Source organism: Canis aureus, chromosome 23, assembly GCF_053574225.1.
Source record: "Canis aureus isolate CA01 chromosome 23, VMU_Caureus_v.1.0, whole genome shotgun sequence".
Lineage (NCBI taxonomy): Eukaryota > Metazoa > Chordata > Mammalia > Carnivora > Canidae > Canis > Canis aureus.
This window is the reverse complement of record NC_135633.1, coordinates 16812661-16833294: the sequence shown is the minus strand read 5'-3', so window position 1 is coordinate 16833294 and position 20634 is coordinate 16812661. Positions and strand designations below refer to the sequence as shown.

At 43.5% G+C, this 20634-nt stretch overlaps 1 protein-coding gene across 4 annotated transcripts in view; it reads left to right on the top strand.

Annotated features, from left to right (window-relative positions):
- Positions 1 to 5639: 5639 nt before the first annotated feature.
- Positions 5640 to 20634, top strand: part of LOC144294659 (uncharacterized) — a 209573-nt gene continuing 194578 nt past the window's right edge. Inside the window, exon 1 of one of the 4 annotated variants that reach the window (XR_013362034.1) lies at positions 5640 to 5703. The gene's annotated coding sequence lies outside the window, so the exon portion shown is untranslated. The remainder of the gene's footprint in view (positions 5704 to 20634) is intronic. The other 3 variants (XR_013362036.1, XR_013362037.1, XR_013362042.1) reach the window with 3 other exon arrangements.

Below are 20634 nucleotides of genomic sequence, written 5' to 3'. Positions count from 1 at the left end.
CTAAGTTTATTGATAACTTTTGTTTCAATAGATTCTTCAAAGCAGTAATGTCCTTGGAAATACCAATCAGATCTGCCTTGGCTCAAAGAACTCAACTTTTTTGTTTGTTTTTAATGATTATCATCATTAGTGTCTGGGAAACGATACTACTAGATGAGAAGGAAAAACTCATAAAGGTGTGTCTTGCTCAAGGTTACATACTAGGACTCAAACCTGGTCTGTTTGCCTCTAATGCCATGATCTTTCGGTTATACCCCCAGGCCCTGAGTGTAGCTAAGGGATTCCACTGGCTAGAGCCTTGGATTCCTTCTCTTTCTGGGCCCCAAACTCTTCATTCCTGGACTCCAGAGGCACTGAAGCAAATCAATTCATTAGATCCCTTCTCCCCCAGAGAGCTGATATGCAGGTGTCCTTATGGGTGAAGAGACCTGCTATGGGATTGTATCACAAAGGACTTATTAGTGGGACTAGGAGAGGCACACAACTGGTTCAGGTGGTGTGTCTTCTGGACAAATGCATCTTCCTGAACTCCAACCAGAGCAGCATCTGGGGCTTTATTGAGAAAACTGACCAGGAAAGCCAAATATCCTTCACATGTCATTAAATGTCAACCTGTCCATTAAAAAGGCACAGTGGGGTCTCCATCAAAACATGGAGCTGGGGGATGAGGTAACTAACATCTGTACTACTAGTTTGTTGGGTTATGGTACAGGACTGAAATTTCCCGGAGTAGTGGTCCATGGTTTTACCTGCAAGGCGACTCATCCATGGCAGAGCCAATCATTATAATGGGGGTTACCAATATGAAAAGAATTCCCTGCTAACATATAGGGGTTTCATGGGTTATCAGGCTAAATGTTCATGTAAGCACTTATAGCTCTGTGATGAGGTTGCATTTATCCTGTTTTATATTTATCCTTCAACTGATGTCATTTTTTTTTCAAAGTGGTTATGATTTTGGCCTTGTCACTTCTGTCACTAGGCAGCTTCCAAATTGCCCATTCTTGGCAATGTTTAATGCCTTGTCCCCTGTTCTGCTGTCAGGGGCAGCTCATTTAAGCTGCCAAGAAGACCTGCTTTATTGCTTAGCCAGCCAAGGCCTAAGCTGTTTCATGACATTTCAACGTGAATCAATGATAGAAATTTCAATTTGTTTCAGAAGAGAGTTGTCAACAGCCCACAGCTCAGAAAATGAGTGGCCAGTTATTTTGGAGGCATTGCTTTGCATGTACATGGATGAAAGGCATGCTCATTGCTGTTTCAGCATACATTTATTCTCTGAAACTCATCCTTACTTATATGTGGGTACTGCTTCTGAAGAAACTTGAGTATTCCTGCTACTTGCTAATGAGTAGAATTCTTTTTTATCTACTTTGCTAAACACAGTGATCATAGGTTGTTCTTGCCTGTCCCTATGGGGGACTACCCCTCCTCCTCTCCAGTGATTGGAGCTGATTTCAGACCTGTTTCATGGGTAGGCATGTGACTCAGGCTTGTCAATGAGAAACATGGATCTGATATGGGCATGTTAGCTGTTATTAGTCAGGATCCTGGAAACAGATGAAACTCTCAAATTGGGTTATCAAATAACCTTCCCCCAGAGGTGTGGGCAGTGTATAAGAAAACCCTAAGTGAAAGTGCAGTTCTTGGGGTTACTCGTAGTGGGGTGTTTGTAGCACACATAGGTTGTAGAGGTGAGCTTGAAGAACCATTACTTGAACTCAGAGAGACAAGGATGAGTAGAGAGAGCTGAGGCAGGATCTGTATTATTGACCATGAGACATAGCTAATCCGTGTAGACTCTTGCTGAGGGAACTGAGAGGAATGAACATCTTCATCTTATTCTGTTCTCTTTCTCCAGTCTCTTGCTGGCCTTCCTATGACAATACCCAAAGGAAATCATAGGGAAAAAAAAAGTACTGATACATCCACACAGGCCAGCCTCTCAGTTTAGAGAAAAGAGAAGGTGGAGAGTGGATGTGAAGGTCAAGCTGAAATGTTCAGCACATGAGTCAATTCAGGCCAATTGACAGTCAGTCCTGGGACTTTTGATGGAAAAATTAGGAAATAGGTACTCTCCTTCCACTGGGATTTCTGTGGAAAAGAAGCTTGGAGCTGCTGTGCTGGTGGTCCTCTTGTCATCACTCCGGAGAGAGGAAAACAGAGTAAAGAGATGGGGATGCAGTCCCGATGACACCATTTAAGTGATGCATTTCTTTTTAAAAATTTAAGTGATGACACACTTGGATCCAGTTACACTTGACAACTACCCTTAGAATTTTCAGCTAGGGACCAATAAATTTCCCCTCTGCTTCAGCCAGTCAGATTTCCACACTTGCATCTGAAAGAGGCCTGATGAATACATGGTCTGTGCAGTTCAGTATACTGTAAAAATCATCTCCTGGAACCATGGAGATGATCTCCTGCCACACTCAGCAGCAGTTTCTAAACTATTCATTTCATTAAATCTGTTCTCATTGTGCAGGTGGCAGCCCCTGTCTTTCCATAACCCTCTCTGACTGTAGCTTGTGCCTGCATGGTCCTGAGATAGCCAGGGTATTCCTGATTAGATGCATCATGGAACAACATCTGGAATTTTATGAATCCAATGTGTTTGTGACAGTATTCAGTATGGGAAAGACACTTTCAAAATATGAGGGAAAAATAATGCAAGTCTCCTTTGGTAGAGAAAAAGTCTCTAATGAATATAGACTGGGGTTAGATTATTTATTTTTATTTTTTAAAAGATTTCATTTTTAAGCAATATCTGTACCCAACATGGGGCTCAAACTTACAACCCTGAGATCAAGAGTTGCATGCTCTACCGACTGAGCCAGCTAAGTGCCCCTGGGGTTAGATGATTTAATTGAGATATTGAAATGTGTGCAAAGTTTATAAACGGTGGGCCAAGTCAAATAGTCCCATGGGAGAACTATTTTAACACAAGGATAGGCTCAGTCCGGTGCTCAGGTTCAGAAACACCTGTTCTGAGAGATACTTAGCCTCAAAAGATATTTGATAAGTCAGCATCTTTGATAGGTGTGGTGTCCTTTATTTACAGGCAGCCCTCTCTTTGGAATAATGTGCATGTCCTTTAATACTATGCTTTTCACCAGCAAGAAAGAAAAGGGAAATAGTTTGTGGGCAGAGGGCCAGGAGGATCCATCTTCAGAGAGGTCTTGCAGCTTGACCTTTCCCTGTCCCCTTCTCCAGCATCCTCTCCATCCACACAGAGCAGATAATGAAAAATCCCATCTGTAAATACAGGGCTGGGAGGGGGTGTGTGTGGAGGAAGGCTGGAGCACAACGTGGAAGAGCAGACAAAGCATCAACTTGGGCCCAGATTCTTCCATTTGTTAGCTGTGCAACCTTGGCTTAATCTCCCTGAGTTCCTGTTTGCTCTTCTGTAAAATGGAGATAATACCTTCCTCAGAGCATGGTTATAAGGATTAAATGAAATCGAATGAACAAAACTTCTAATGTACTGCTTGGCAAATGTCTTCATAAACGGCCACAACATCAGTGATGCTAAGGGTGGACAGGTCAGGATGGTGGCACATCATTCAGTTTGAAGCCAGCATGATGCCTGGTATTCAACAGCAAATGCTAATTCCTATCTCCTTCCTGCTTTCCCCAGGAGTGTTTCCTCCCTCAAATGGAATTCTCTGCTAACTGAGCGGGGATGCATGAGATGATGGAGGCAGTTAGAGTTTTAAGTAGCCTCTTTGACCCCATAACCCCATTTCTGAGAATTAGCTTAGGAAATAATCTAAAAGGAAGAAAAGAGTCGTTTGTGCCAAGACGTGTACTACAGGATTATTTATAATAGTAAAAAACCCCTGCCAATATGCGATAATGAGGTCAGCTCAATTATAGTAATTAACTAAATGGGTTATTCTGCAGTCATTGAAATAACTTCAAAGTATATACAGCAACATTAATATTTTATTTAATATAATTTATTAAATTATAAACCTGGTAAATCGAAAGAGACGCACAGAATTGTGTTAATACCCTGACACATTATGACACAGGCTTATGTCCCTATCACGCCCCCCACGGAATCTCTGTTCTCCGGGTGCTTCATTTTTTTTTTTTTTTTTCATTTTTACACACTGGGTTTGTATTCATTTTTTTTTTTTAATTTTTTTTTTTATTTATTTATGATAGTCACAGAGAGATTGAGAGAGAGGCAGAGACACAGGCAGAGGGAGAAGCAGGCTCCATGCACCAGGAGCCCGACGTGGGATTCGATCCCGGGTCTCCAGGATCACGCCCTGGGCCAAAGGCAGGCGCCAAACCGCTGCGCCACCCAGGGATCCCTGGGTTTGTATTCAAATGGAGAAATTCCCTAAGTTTTAAAAACTCAGTTTACTTCATTTTACTTTATTTTGAAGATTTTATTTATCTATTTGAAAGACAGTGAGCACGGGCAGGCGTGGGGAGGGCAGAGGGAGAGGGAGAAGCAGACTTCCTGCTAAGCAGGGAGCCTGACAGATGCAGGGCTCCATCCCAGGACCCTGAGATCATGACCTGAGCCAAAGGCAGACACATAATCAACTGAGCCACCCAGGTGCCCCAAACTCAGTTTATTTTTTGACCAGGTGTGAGTATTTATTTTATATAAACCTTATCAAGGCCAGTAGAGAGAGCACTAAAAAATAAAAACAGTGTGATTCTTTGGGGTAACAGGAATTGTGATGAGTGTTGGCAATGTATTTTAACTCCTGCTGATGGGCACAATGTTTAATTAACAATATTTTAAATTAATATTAAATAAAATACATTTAATTACTACTACTAATGTTTAATTAGCAATAATGTACATCATAATTATGGAATGATCCTTCTGTTCCTGTTTTACTTTGCTTAGGGAAAATGAGTTATTGGACATTAAGTATTTAGAATAAGGCCTGACATAGAGTGATCAATAAGAGCTTACAGCGTCACCATTTATTGCATATGCTCCTATAATGCTCATGACAATGCAGTGAGGGAGGGACTATTAGTATCCCAATTTTAGAGGTGGGGAAACAGGCATAGAGAAGTTAATTTGCTTGTGTAGGGTCACATCACATCAATGGCAAAGCAGGAATCCCCCTGGGGGCCAGGGGCCAACATCTTGCTCCTCACCATTTCATCACAGTGCATGTTGGTAAAAGACAGCTGGCTTATGGAAAAGAAAATCAAGTGGCCAGCTGAGCTTTTAGGGGAATTTGATCTTCGGGTCTCTAAGCCTGTAGGGAAGGGGATGATGAGCGTCTGGAGAGAAGAAAGGGAGGAACATGGGCTGGCTCTGGCCCTTGTTTCTGCACCTTCTGGAGTGGAGGGAATGAGAGGTTGGGAGTAGGAGAACCTGGACTCATATGTTCATTGGTAGAGAATGTCCGTGACAGACGTGTCGCTAAAGTCACACCTGGAGTCTGACAGATGAAGGAAATGGTCTGAGCTATATGGGGCCACTCTTAACTTTCAAGGACTTGGAACTGGATGATTATTTGAGATATCAGGAACAACATGCCCTCCCCCAGCCCATACACACAATTTTGAGAGTAGGAAACAAGGGCCCGAGATGGCAAGTGCCTGGCCTTCTGAGGCTTCATTACGTTTCCCTTCCGAAGTAACCTTAAACCTTAGACAGAAACGTTTGCAGACAGATGCGAGACTCCCCAGCCTCTGTGCTCTCTCCGGGCTCTGCATGAGGTAGGGTTGCCCTCTTCTCTAAGATCTCTGCTCCCTGAGAGGCCTGAGAGCCTCGCTCCATCACTGTGAGACAGTGGGGGTGGTGGTGGGGTGGGGTGGGTGGGTGAGGTCCAGGCAAGGCCAGCATGAAATCAGGAGCTGAGCCCAGGGCAGAGCTTTTCCCTGTGAGGGAGGGATTTTAGGAAATAGGCAGGGTCCAGGTTTCCTGATGAAGCCCCCTCAGCAGCCAAGGGCTTGAGAAGGGAACCCCCAGCTGCTGGAATTGGGGGGCAAAGTAAGGCTGAGGGTCCGAAGCAGGCAGGGACCATAGGAACAGATCCTCACCCTCTGCCTGTCCTGGGAATGATCTGGGCTGAAGGCATACCCAGCGGCTGGGGGGCTGATTCATGGGGTCCTCACCTGAGATGGGGAGGGAAGCCAGCCCTGCAGAGCAAGTTGAGTCAGAAACATGCGAGAGGCTGTGATCTAAAAGGGGAAGTCCAAAGGGTCACCAACGTGAAGGGGCCAGAAGCAGCTATGGCAGCTGAGATATGGAGCCAGGAATCTGAGAACGGGGAGGTGAGAGCAAAAATAGTAGGTCCAGGGTAAACAGGATTGGCCTAGAACAGGTGCTGCTTTGTGGCTCACTCTGGTGGGCCAGCTGGCCATGGGGGGGGTGGGGGGGTGGGGGGTGGGGGGTATGGGTCTGCTGAATTTAAAGGGCCAGGACTCAGCCCGGGAGCCTCTTACAACAGCCCGGGCTGGCTCTGGGGTGGCCTGGGCAGTTTGCCCTGCACCTGAGCTGGCGGACCAGGCCGAGTCTTCGGGGCAGCGGGAGGCAAGCATTGGAGATAAGGACAAATCCTAATAGGCCCTGGGTGGAGGAACGAGTCTGGGCACTGGGGCCTCGGTTCGGTGGGGCCTGCACGCTGAGGCCTGCACGCTGAGGCCTGCCTGAGAACGCAAGGCTGTGGGAGAGGGCGGCTGATGAGTCACAAGCCCCAGATGCGGGGCAGATGCTGGTGGCAGCTTTGGGCTTTCTCGTCAGCAGATCTGACCACGCCTGGGCCAGCTGTCAGGCTCAGGCCACTGGCCCTGGCCCTGGCACAGAGAAAGCCTAAGAACTTTCTCCTCTGTGAGCGTTCCCTCTTGGAAATGTCTTGTAGCCGCACAGAACCACATTTGGGTGAGCAAACATATCTGGGGAGCCAGGCTTTACAAGTTGACTCGATGACGCTTCTAGGCAGAAGGTGAACCGCCCCAGTCATTAACTCACTTCCCCTTGTGGGTGAATTCCGCAATGAGTCGTTCATCTGAGCTGTGCAACTAGCTCCTCCAGCACACACAGACCTGTCTGTCAGCGTACACTTGGCTGCTCAGATAAACCCTTGGCACCTCGGAGGCTGTCCCTGGTTCACCTCCGAGACCACGTGCTTTCTCTTGCAGGCGACTTGAGCCGCTTCCCGGAACAGGCCAGGACACAGGGATGATGTTCTGCGGGTGAGGCTGTGCTGTGCCAGGCGAGGCCCTGGACACATCTGGATGCTTAACCCCTGGCATACCACGGTAGCCGGATGGCTTCATCCGTCCTTTGCGTGTATCTGTCCTTTTATTTTTATTTTTTAAAAAGATTTTATTTATTTGTTCATGAGAGACACAGAGGGAGAGGCAGAGACACAGGCAGGGGAGCCTGATGCGGGACTCATGCCCTGAGCCGAAGGCAGATGCTCAGCCACTGAGCCACCCAGGTGCCCCATGTCTGTCCTTTTAAATTCTGGCTTAACGGCCTCATGTTTTAGGGCCACTTTTATCATCCCAAAATAGCACTCTGACCATGACTCCAAAGAAGGGCGTTTGCCCCTGAAGCAAACGCAGTGGGCTGGCTGCCAAGGCTGGCAAAATGAGACACAGTACTTGAAATAAATGCAGGGTGTTTGCTTACAGAGTCTTCTCCACCGCATCATGGATGAATCAGATGACTTCTCACCCCAGATTCTGTTTTTACCCACTTTCCTACTCAGAGGCGGGGGTGGGAGGATTTTATAAAGCTTAAAATATATCTCCAAATTATATCCTGTTTTCTCTCGAGTTTTAATGTCGGCTAGGGATTCTTTCATTCTTTGACACAGTTAGTTAGAAATTATGTTTTTTTTTTTTTTTTTTACTTTTGCAGTTTCATTGTGTTTTAATTCATGCTTGTGGGAAGAACGCTAGGTAGTAAGTCAAGAGACGGGGACAAGTCTCTGCTTGGCAGTAGTGGATTTGAGGCAAGTCAGTTCACTTGTCTGAGCTTCAGTTTCCTCGTTTGGCAAATGGGGTGTCATTTCCCTGAGGAAGCTGAGAGCATCCATGGGGCAGGGTGCCTTCCCCCTCTGTAGACCTGGAGTCTGAACCCCATCCTTTCACTTCCCAGGCTTGTTATGACAGCAAGTTAGATCACTTGTGGAAATGCTTTGAAAGCTAAAATGCTGCATTTCTGAGAGGGATCATCATTACTATACACCATGCCAAAATAAATAAATAAAATCAGTGTTTCTTCTCTTCAGCCTTCTTCATACTCAACTTAGCCTTGCCAGGGGTAGTGATTCTTCAGCATCCCAGGCAAATCGTTTCACCCTGGACCCGAAACTGGAACAATTCCTTAACTCCATTCACAATGCCTTTGCAGTTGCCTGTTTTTTTGTTTTTGGTTTTGTTTTTTAAGATTTTATTTGTTTATTTGACACAGAGAGAGTTGAGAGAGAGAGAGAGAGAGAGAGAGCCATAGAGCACAAGCAGAGGGAACAGCAGAGGGAGAGGGAGAAGCAGGCTCCCTGCCAAGCAGGATGCCCAATGCAGGACTCAATCCCAGGACCCTAAGATCATGACCTGAGCTGAGTCAGACACTAACTTTTTAATTTTTAAAAATTTTTTAAAAAAGATTTTATTTATTTATTCATAAGAAACACACAGAGAGAGAGAGAGAGGGAGAGAGAGAGAGAGAGGCAGAGACACAAGGCAGAGGGAGAAGCAGGCTCCATGCCTGCCCAGTCCCGGGTCTCCAGGATCACACCTTGGGCTGAAGGCAGCGCTAAACCGCTGAGCCACCCGGGCTGCCCCAGACACTAACTTTTTAAAAGATTGCTCCATAAGTTCCTTTATTTTTTATTATGATAAAATAGACATAACATAAAATTTACATTTTAACCATTTTTAGGAGTATAGTCTAGTGGCATTAAGTTGTGAAGCCACCACCACCATCCACCTCCAGAACTTCTTTCATCTTTCCAAGCTGAAACTCTACTTGAGAAGCAGTATTTCCCCATTCGCCTTCCTCCAACTCCTAACAACCACCATTCTATTTTCTGCCCCTATGAATTTGACGACTCCAGGTACTTTATGTAAGTGGATTAACACAATATTTGTCCTTTTGTGTTTGGCTTCCTTCACTTAACATCTCTTCAAGGACCATCCATGTCTGGTTCCTTTCAGAGATAAAATTCCCAGAAACTTTGAAACAATAGATTTAAAAAAAAAAAAAAAAAAAGCTAACTCTGTTCCCAGAAACTATGATAAATTAGGGAGGAAAATCTGAATGGACATATCTGCTTTTGTGTTTGTGCTATTGTAGCTCCACAGTTAGAGCTTGTAGGTGCTGTGTATAGCTGTAAAGTCACTTGTGTAAATAAGAAATGAAATACATTGTGTATCTGTATCTGAATCTCAGCTGGCCAGGAGCTGAGGGAGTGTGCAACATTTGGTATGTGTTGTTGGGCAACATTCTTCCTTCCAACTGTTTATTTGTGACTGATGACTTACCTGGGAACCAGAGATGTCCTGAGGAAGGAGACTTAAACCATGCCCACAAATGCGGGTCAAGCATTCAGTTTCGTAGTTGATGCTTTGGGGTTCTGACCGAAGCCAGTTTTCAGGATGGCATTTTGGACTCTTGGGGTGGGGGTGGAAATTCACTGAAAGGGAAAATTTAGGGTGGCAGGGTGAGCCACAACCAGCGTTCGGAGGGAGCAGCATGGAGACCCCTTAGCACCCCAGGAGGAAGGGCCAGGTATAAAAATTAGAAAACCATTAAACTCTGTAATGCTTTGGGACCCAATGCAAACCTGTCAAAGAAGTCACAGCAGGATGATCGGGGCTATTCTCCTCTTCCCCGTGGCAGTGACTGGGGAGTGGAGTAGCACCATCATGAGCATCAGTGTCTCAGCAATCTGGTGTCAGAGAGAGGGTCTCCATCCAGCTTAGCAGAGTCGGTGTGGTGACAGTGTTGGGCTTTTTGGTCACTGAGATGATGTGAGGCAGGCAAGTATCCCACATCTCAGGGCTGGCGGAGGGCACATCAGCAGCTCAGTTTGCACAGACAGGCCAGCAGCACTGGGAGGCCTGAGCTGATTCACGTTCATATGTCAAGCTCCTTATAGACTCCTGGAGAGTCCTGGAGCAAAACTTTTTAAGAGACTGTAATTCTTCACCAGCTGTACTGGGGGCCGGGCTGCTGAGATTCAGACATTAATGTGACCGTGACACTCATTGTACCTATTGGCTGGTACAGGTCAGCAACCTTCAGGTTACTTATGTTTTGATTTGTAAATAACACAATTATAATGTGGTTTATTCTGATGATTGCTAACTTGTTAATGTTGTTTAGCGTAAAATATTTCAAGCAGAACTTACAAATTGCCATTATGTTGGGACTATCTACCTCATGCTTTTGGCTTGTTTATAAAATGCAGGGACTTGGAGAAGAGATGAAATCATTATGATTCTAGTCTGTTCTTTGGATTTAGTCATATTTTCAAAAAACAAGACATTAGGAAAACAGGAGGCAAGAGAGGTTCAGAGTCTATGGAATATAATGTTTCTGAGTGGAAGTTTGCTAAATTGCTCTCCACTTCTGAGTGGCTGAACTAACAGTGAATTGCTTCTTCCGGTGCTTCATTTATCACTGTCCAGGACGGCTGGGAACTGACGGGGTGTCTGCTTGGAAGTGACAAGTTTTTGGGTTTGTTTTTTTATTTGAGCCATTCTCTGTTAGTTCCCTTCAGGATCATGTTTGGGTATTTCTACGTGTCACATGGCAGGGGGGTTATTAACCACTCTTGTTTGAAATGGTTCCATTCAATCCTACCCCAGTACAGGGAGTGGAGGGTAGGACCTACTAAGATCCCCTTCTTCCTTTTGGCAGGGCTTTTGAGTACCCTGAGCCATTGCAAACAGGATTTTTCTCATTAGGTAGATCTCTTGGGCGAAGAAAAATGTTGAGACATGGGTGGGCACTGTTGCTGCTGGACCAGGCATGGCTACACAGAGGCAACTGTTGGTGGGATGCCTTCACTTGATAATGAGTGCAGCAGAAGGGGCTCATCAGCAAAGGCAAACATTGGCCAAATTCTGGGTTGAGCTCCCATGTGGCACCCTGGCCCTACCCACTGACAGTGCTCACTTGGGCTCAGGTGGGACAGTCTCTTGATGCTGACTCTCATCTTCTTGTGGTCCCTTTAAGTCCTGGAGTCTTTACTGACTTCCCTTCTCAGGTGCCTGAACTCCCACCCATGGTAAATCCAATGTTAAATGGATCTGTGATCTTCATCTCTTCTCTTTTCAAGAGAAAAGATCTCTTGAAAGAGAGATCAAGATCTCTTCTCTTTTAGCTGCTTATTGTGGAATTCTTCAAGCAAACAAAAATTGAAAGAACAGAACCATGACACTTGCATGCACTTGATCTTGAATTAAAGCAATTGCAACATTTTGTCATATTTACTTTAACAGAAAATCTTATATGTGAAACACTTCAAAGTAAATTGTAGACTTTTCCCTCCTAAATACTTCACTATTTTGCATCTTCTAAGAATAAGGATATTCTTCTACCTAATAATACCATTATAACATCTAATTATTGTTTTTTTTTTTAAAGATTGTATTTATTCATGAGAGCCAGAGAGAGAGGCAGAGACACAGGCAGAGGGAGAAGCAGGCTCCATGCAGGAGCTGGATGTGGGACTCGACCCCAGGACTCCAGAATCATGCCTGAGCCTAAGGCAGGAGCTCCACTGCTGAGCCACCCAGGCATCCCCATCTAATTATTGTTAATAATAATTTGCTAATATCATTTAATATGAATAATCAATTTTCCCCATTGTCCCCAATATGAACTTTTTAATTAATGCTTTAGAAGAAGGACTCAGTCGGAGTTCATGCATTTAGTTGTTATGGATTTTAATCTCTCTTATTCTAAAGCAATCCTTCTCCCCTCATATTTGAAAAATCACATTGGCACTTGGGGGCCAGGCTAGTTGTCATGAGGTATAGTTCACCTTCTGATTTATCTGATTCCTTCCAGGTGGTATCACTTAATTTCTTTTTTTATAAAGATTTATTTATTTATTTGAGAGAGAGAGAGAGCATATGTGAGGTGGGGAGGAGTGGAGGGAAAGAGAAACTTCAGCAGACTCTGCACTCAGCATGGGGCCCAATGCAGGGCTCAATCACACCACCCCACGATCACAACCTGAGCTGACACCAAGAGTCAGACACTTAACTGACTGTACCACCCAGATGTCCCTCATTTAATTTCTTTTAACAGAGCCCTGACACTTTCTGTAAACTGGGAAATAATTTTAAAGGCCTCATTATATTTGGTGATCAATTTTGGTAGGGTGGTAAATTTTCTTTAATTTTTTAAAAAGATTTTATTTATTTATTCATGAGAGACACAGTGAGAGAGAGAGAGATGCAGAGACACAGGCAGAGGAAGAAGCAGGCTCCATGCAGGGAGCCCGATGTGGGACTCGATCCTGGGTCTCCAGGATCAGGCCCTGGGCCGAAGGCAGGTGCCAAACCGCTGAGCCACCCAGGGATCCCAATTTTTTTTTTTTTTAATGGACAAACATCATACCCTATTCCCTTTAAGGGTTTGCCCCCTGAATTCCAGCCATTCTCTCCCTTTTTCTGTCAGAATCTTAACTTTGGAAAATTACTGTATTTTTTTTCCTAGCTATTACTCCTGAAATATTTCATCAACCCATTTTTTTTCTTTGTATACGTCTTTATTTCAAATATTTCTTAAAATATCATTAGGTTATTCCTCAGGACAAGAGCAAAGATCACCCCCTGCAGAAACTTAGGAACTATGTACAGAACTTTACAGAACAGAGGACAACACTTTGGCTGAAACCTGACTGCTGACCAGAGAATGGAGTTCTGAGTGGGCTCAAGGAGACGAAGCAATTGGGAAGGGAAGGTGGTCTGATTGAAGCTTCAACTTCCAAGAGGGCTAAGTCTTGTGACGGTCATAAATTGGAGGCTCTAGTTTTGGAAGGTTCAAGTACAGCACAGGGGGTTCCATGTGTCTATTTGGCTACACCCCCGGCTGAGGTGCCATTAGGTCTATGTCACTCAAATTCCTAGCCAGCCAAACTCCCGCAGCAAAAAGTCCCAAATTCCTCCGGAAGTCGTTCCTGTCGGTGGCAAAACGGTAGCCGCCCCCAGCCAATTTCCCACTTTGTCTGGAATTTCGGGTGCTTCATTTGGCGAGCGGGCAGCGCTCAGCCGACCCCGCTGGAAGCCGTAGGGGCGCCCTCACCTCATCAACCCATTTTGGAGTCTCTTTGGAGACTGGAGATTTGGAGATTATGTTTGAAGGCTTACTGCATCATGCCTTCAAAGAACATTGCCACCTGCTGTGTAAGGCGATGCTTTTGCAGCAGGTGAAAAGTCAAAGGAAGCAGAAATCATGACCCCAAAGGTCTTGCTTCACAGAGCCAGAGGAACACACATCCCAGACTCCATTCCTGGATCTCTGTATCATGTGAAAATATACGATTTGGGTCCTTTTTCAAAATCAGGTCTTAAGGATAAGGCTTATTTTGCAGCCACTCACATTTATTAGCAGTGCTATCATCCTTAGCATATTTTTCTGTTGATTCAGATCTTAGAGATTAGTAGGAAGATAAATTATCTAACTATGAAATTCATCTTGATTCTGAACAGACTCTCATAATAGTGTCTATCCTGTGGCGACTTTTTCAGTAGTCTCAGGAAATCCGTAGGGGATGGACCATTTGTTTCTGTTTTGTATGGAAAAAAAATCAATCTTGAATTCTTTCTTTTATTTATTTATTTATTTATTTATTTATTTATTTATTTATTTATGATAGTCACAGAGAGAGAGAGAGGCAGAGACACAGGCAGAGGGAGAAGCACGCTCCATGCACCGGGAGCCCGACGTGGGATTCGAATCCGGGTCTCCAGGATCGCGCCCTGGGCCAAAGGCAGGCGCCAAACCGCTGCGCCACCCAGGGATCCCTCTTTCTTTCTTTCTTTCTTTCTTTCTTTCTTTCTTTCTTTCTTTCTTTCTTTCTTTCTTTTTCTTTCTTTCTTTCTTTCTTTCTCCTTCCTTCCTTCTTTCTTTCTTTCTTTCTTTCTTTCTTTCTTTCTTTCTTTCTTTCTTTCTTTTCTTTCTTTCTTCTTTCCTTCTTCTTTCTTTCTTCTTTCTTTCTTTTTCAGCAAATGTTTATTGAAATCCATATTGTGTACCAGGAGCTGTATACCAGGGAGCACAAAGTTAGCTTGAGCCCACATGTTGCTTATAGTGGGAAGAAGACACATAAACAGATACTTTCTCTATAAAATTGCAAAGATAAGTAGTAGGTATCAAAAGGCCAGAAATGAAGGGCATATCTTAGCCTTCCTGGGATCTGAGGCCTGAGCTAAGCCTTGAAGGGTGAGCAAAAGCCAAGTGCCAAATGGTGAGAACCCTCTCAGCTTGTTCAGTGTGGTTTTCCCAGCATCTAGCACATGGTAGACATTTAGTAGAGTGAACTTATAAAAGAAGTTTTATAAAAGACTTCTCTTCTTATAAAAGGAGAGAGAGAGAGAGATCTCAGCAGAGGATGTGGTATAAGCACCAAAAAAGGTGTGGGAAATATAAATAGTTCAAATAGTTACAAGAAGATTAATGCTTACCCTTTATGGGGTCACAGCCTCCTTTGAAAAACAAACGGAAGCTGTGGCAGACACATGGTAGGGCAAAAACACACAGTACTGTGGGAGACTCGGGGTGGACAAGCATCCAATGAAATCTTTCTGCTTGTTGCTGTTGGGTCGGTTACCCCTTATTGACAGTAGTTTGCTGAAGGGTCACTTACTCTTAACAGGTTCTCAGGGTTTTTTCCACTCTGATTGAGTTTTCCTAAAAGCTCCCAATATCACAGGTTGGTTCTTTTAATGATTTTCCTTTTGGTGCTTCTGGCAGGCAGGAAGCAGTTATAGTCTGAGAGTCACTTCTGTGCTCATAATTTTGTCATTTTCTTTGGAATATGGAGGTTTCTTCTACTCCCAAATAACCCGAAAGTAAATTCAATGAATAAATCTTATTGTTCGCAAAAACTTTATTTACTCCTTTCTTACTGTCCTTATAAATTCCAAAACAACAGGGTTCAGGGTAAAGGTAAAAAGTCAAAAGGCTGTTGTGATATTGCAAAAACATTTTGGGTATGGATCTGTATTGTGTGTCCTTCTAGAAAATTCTATTCTTTATGTAAGAGGAAAAAAGAACTAATACTTTGGTTACTGCTCTGTGTTTTACTTGCTTGGACTCTTTATTAAATAATTTCTTAAAGATAACTCTAGCTGCTTTATATTGTATTGGATCCATTTTCATGAAGGATTAAACAAATATTCTCTAATATCGTTTCATAAAAATAAGCCTCTACCCAGGTGCACAAGCTTAAATACTAGCGTAGGAAGAAGTATTCATTGAGTGTTGCTGGGTGGCAGCGAGAGCCTGTGCATCTGTTGAGCAGAGTGGTGAGTGGCATGGCACAGATTTGGAGCTCTTTGTTATTGTAAAAATTATGGTTTATTAACTGTGAAAACGGATACACATTTTTCTATGGAGCTATTGTCAGAAAAACACATAAGAAGGGATGATTATACAAATGTGTATTGCTGCAGCGCCAGGGTGGCTCAGATGGTTAAGTAACTGCCTTTGACTCAGGTCATGATCTCCTGGTCCTGGGATCAAGCCCCAAGTCAGTCTCCTGGCTCAGTGGGGAGTCTGCTTCTCCCTCTCCCTCTCCTTCTCCCTCTGCTTCTCCACCCTGCTTGTGCTTGTGCTTTCTCTCAAATGAATAAATCTTTAAAAACAAAACAAAACAAAACAAAACAAAAAACAAAAAAATCTCAAATGTGTGTTGGAGATCAGACTGGTGATTTAGGGAGGCTGACTGCCACGTAGAGCAATGCTTTCTCAAACTTTAATATGCATACAAAGTACTTGGGTGCTACTCAATGTTGATGGCCCTCCAAAATCCACATGTTGAAATTCTAAGCCACAATGTGATGGCATTAGGAAATGGGGCCTTTGGAAGATGCTTAGGTCATGAGGGTGGAACCCTCATGAATGGGATTAATGACTTTACTCTAGAGATTCTCTGCAGAGCTCCTTAACCTTTTTTTTTGGCAGCTAGACGCTGAAAAGACTATGAGGCAGGAAGCTGGCCCTTACCAGACACCTGATTTGCAGACACCTTCATCTTAGACTTCCCAGCCTCTAGGACTGTGAGAAATAAATTTCTGTTGTTGTTGTTGTTGTTTTATGATAGTCACACACACACAGAGAGAGAGAGAGAGAGGCAGAGACACAGGCAGAGGGAGAAGCAGGCTCCATGCACCGGGAGCCCGATGCGGGATTCGATCCCCGGTCTCCAGGATCGCACCCTGGGCCAAAGGCAGGCATCAAACCGCTGCGCCACCCAGGGATCCCAAATTTCTGTTGTTTAAGTTGCCCAGTCTATGATATTTTGTGATAGCAGCCTGAACAGATTAAGACATCTCTTTAAAATGCAAATTTTGATTCAATATGTCTGAGCTGGGGCCTAAGAAACAGCATTTCAGACAATCTCCCAGGTAACATTGATGCCACTGGTCCAAAGACCTAGGGAATGTTTGTAGGAAGAGCCTTGATACTGTCACAGTCTGGTCTCAACTTTGTAAGCCTAGAGTAGTGCAATCTAAATCTATCATCTGCTATTTTGAAATCCGAAGCTCTGAAAAACAACAGCATTTTCATAGTTCCTTTAAAGGCAAGATCTGGTTTGAACTCATGTGAGGCTATCTATAATCCTCATTTCTTATTTTGTATGAATATTCATGTTTTCACCATAAAAATATTGATGTATTTGATTACAGGAAGCTGCTTTTTGACTCCTCTGGGGATGTAGTATGTGAAGTACACAACCATATTCTAGAATATAAAAACCCCAAATTCTGAAACACTTCTGAATCTCAGGTATGTAGACCTGTGGTAATTTGGGGACATGCTTGCCTCCTCCATAATCTTCCTTCTCCTTCGGAAAATGGTTTTCAATTTCATGGAGCTGGGCCTATCCTCCTGCTCCCAGTGCTCCCCAAGCCCCAAACATAGAAAATTTGGTCAGGGTGGATACCCGACCCAAACTGGGCCAATCAGATTCTTCTTGTGGGAATTTAGACTCGGGATTCACAGCTGTTTGTCTGTCTTGGCTGCTGGCACTGAGGCAGGTGAGAAGTAGCTTTCTTCAGCTGCATGTCTGAGAAGCAAAGACAGAGGGAAATGAAGCAGGTGTGAAGAGGGAAATAGAAATGAGAGTCCATGCAGCTGCAGAGTGTGAGAAAGAAAGGGAACAGCAGCAGGAGTGTGAGATGTAGACCCAGGGTGAGGGCAGGAGCATTAGTCCTGATTGCTTTCTGGTCCTGGTCCTAATTGTCCTTTCTGCCCTTGAGTTCTGTGACACACCACTACCATCTTTTTTTTTTTTTTTTTTTAAGATTTTACTTATTTATTCATGAGAGACAGAGAGGCAGAGACATGAGCAGAGGGAGAAGCAGGCTCCCTGCGGGGAGCCTGATGTGAAACTGGATCCCAGGACCCCAGGATCATGACCTGAGCCAAAGGCAGACATTCAACCACTGAGTCACCCAGGCGTACCACACCACTACCATCTCATAATAAATCCTCACATTGTGCTGGTGCTAGGTAAAGTGGGTTTCATTGAATTGCAACCTAAAAGGCTTTAACTAAGACATGAATATAAAACTTTTTTTCAGTGCAGTAAAATTTTTTAGACTCTGAAGAACAGATATGTCCGTCAAATTCCCAGGATAATGCTGATTTATTCATTTCCATGCAGAGTAACTACCAGTGGGACCAGGGTACTCACACTTACAGGTCAGCCTGTTCTCTCTCAGTTGGAAAGCCTACATGGGAAGCCAAATTATAATGAGAAGGCTGTCTGATGAGTGCCGACAAAACCAGATAAGTAAGGGACCTGAGCAGACTGTCTCCACACTATGATGGCCGGAGGCACTTTTCTCTTCTTTCAGGATATGCTGAAACTTCCGTGTGCTATACCTATGTGTGTGGTGCTAGGGCATGCTTGGAAAATAGGCCAACTCACCAAAACCAGTTCGCCAAGACAGCTAATGAGCCATTTACCTAAAATTAGTATTTGTCAAAACACTTCATGTATAGTGGAATGGTTTTCAAGCTTTCTGAATATTTTCCCCCTAAAGTGACTGGTGACTGTCTTAGATTGTACAGTTCTGTCCCTTCTTTTTCCTTTTTTCTCTCCTTTGTCTCACTTCCCCTTCTCCTCCCCCTTATCCTACTTCCTCCTTCCCTCTCTCCTTCCCTCGTCCTCTTCTACTTTTCCTTCTTTCTTTTTTTTAAAGATTATTTATTTATTTATTTGACAGAAAGAGAGCAAGCGAGCACAGGCAGGAGGAGCAGCAGAGGGAGAGGGAGAAGCAGGCTCCCCACTGAGCAGGGAGCCTGACGCAACACTCGATCCCAGGATCCCAGGATCATGAGCCGAAGTCAGGTGCTTAACTGAGCCATCCAGGTGCCCTTACCTTTATTTCAAAGGTATTTTTGCTCACTGGCCTAAGGTTATTCACCTCCTCACCTTCATCACATCAGAGGATTGGAGGCTAGGTCTTCAGAGGTGAGCTAGTTAAGACCAGAAATTGTACCCAATGGAGAAATTGTACCCAATGGTAGAGCAAATCTAGAGTGTTGGGGAGACAGGACGTTGGAGGGATTGCTGAGGGCCAGGAGCCAGACAGTTAGTCGGGTGATTAAAACACCAAGACCAAAGCAGCAGGAGCAGGGTTGTGTCAACCTGAAGTCAAATCAGGAGTCAGGAAAGAGATAAAGAGTTTGGATGAAAGGAAAACAGGCTGAAAGCAAGTGATGAGATAATACTATGCTGTATTTCCATTGCTCATGCACTATCTTTTCTATTTCTTTAAAATTGTAGTATGTGCCTTTTGGAAAATTTTGTGCCATGTTGAATTTGCATAAATCTGGAGTTGCTCAACTCAGGGGGTGTTTTATTTATGATTCATCAGCTTTATCCCTTTTTTAGCTTCTCTTTCCTACTGCTTGTTGTCTGCTTCTCAGACATTTGCGTACTAGATTTCATTATTGAGCAAATTACCCCAAATCCAATGTTTATTGCTCTGTAGTGAGGCATTTCTGTGTTGACAGGGAGAATGAAGAGATGAGACACATTCATCAGAAACCTCTTAAGCTCTCTTGCTTTTTGTATTTCGCAACATCTACGTGATGAAGTCATACTAAACTACAAATATTAACCCACACATTAGTTTTAAAGCTTTTTGTAACCAAATAAAGTTTGTTTCCTCTACAAAAATGGTATATATTTATATTCATTTCTTGTTGCGGCTGTAACTAATGACCACAACTTAAGACAACACAGATCTATTATTCTACATTTCTGGAGATCAGAAGTCCTAAAATCAAGGTGTTAACAGCTCTGTGTTTCTTCTGGAAGCTCTAGGGGAAAATCGGTTTCTTTGTCTCTTCCAGTATCTAGAGGCTGCCTGCGTTCCTTGACTCATAGTCCCTTCCGTTGTCTTCAAAGCCAGAGGTTGTAGCCTCTTCAACTCTCTCCCTCTGACCACAACCCCTGCTTCTGTCATCACATTGCCTTCTTCCTCTGACCCTCCCACCTTCCTCTCAGAAGGCCCCTTGTGATTACAGTGGGCCAGATCATCTAGGATAATCCCTGTGTCTGCAAAGTCTCCTTTATCATTCGAGGTACCTGTTCACAGGTTCTGGGGATCAGGACATGGACATCTTTGGGGCATCTTTAATACTTATTTTTACTATTCAGCTTAATAATGCTCATTCATAAGGCATTAATAAAATACAGGAAAAAAAACAAAACAAAACAGAAAGGAGGGACACCTGGGCGGTTCAGTGGTTGAGCATCTGCCTTTGTCTCGGGTTGTGATCCTGGAGTCCTGGGATCAAGTCCCGCATCAGGCTCCTCGCAGGGAGCCTGCTTCTCCCTCTGCCTGTGTCTCTACCTCTCTTTTTGTTTCTCTCATGAATAAATAAATAAAATCTAAAAAAAAAAAAAAAACAGAAAGGAGAAAAATACAACTTATGGTTTGCCTACTGAAAGGTGACACGATGAACATTTCCTTCTTTTTAAAAAATGAACACTTTTTACAGTTCTAATTATACTGTATATACAATTTGAAATCTTAGTTTTTCACTAAATATATCATACCCTATTTTCCGTGTTAGCAAACATTTTTATTGACTACATAATATTTTATTGAGTGATTATCCCGTATTTTACATAAACCTTTGCCTATTTTTTGGAAACTGAGGTTTTTTTGTTTTTTTGTTTTTTTTTAAATGTTACAAATAATTCTATGGCAAGTGTTTTTGTTTTTGGAATATATTCCCAGATGTGGGATTACTCTATCAGTCTTTTTACAGCAGATATTTTTCAAAGAATTTACACAAATTTTCAGAACCATTAGATATATGTTAGCAGCCAGGTCACTATATCTCACCAGCCTCAAATAAAACAATCATGATTATATTTTTGACAATCAGGTGAAACAGATAACTTACTTTCAATTTTCATTTGTTTGCAGAAG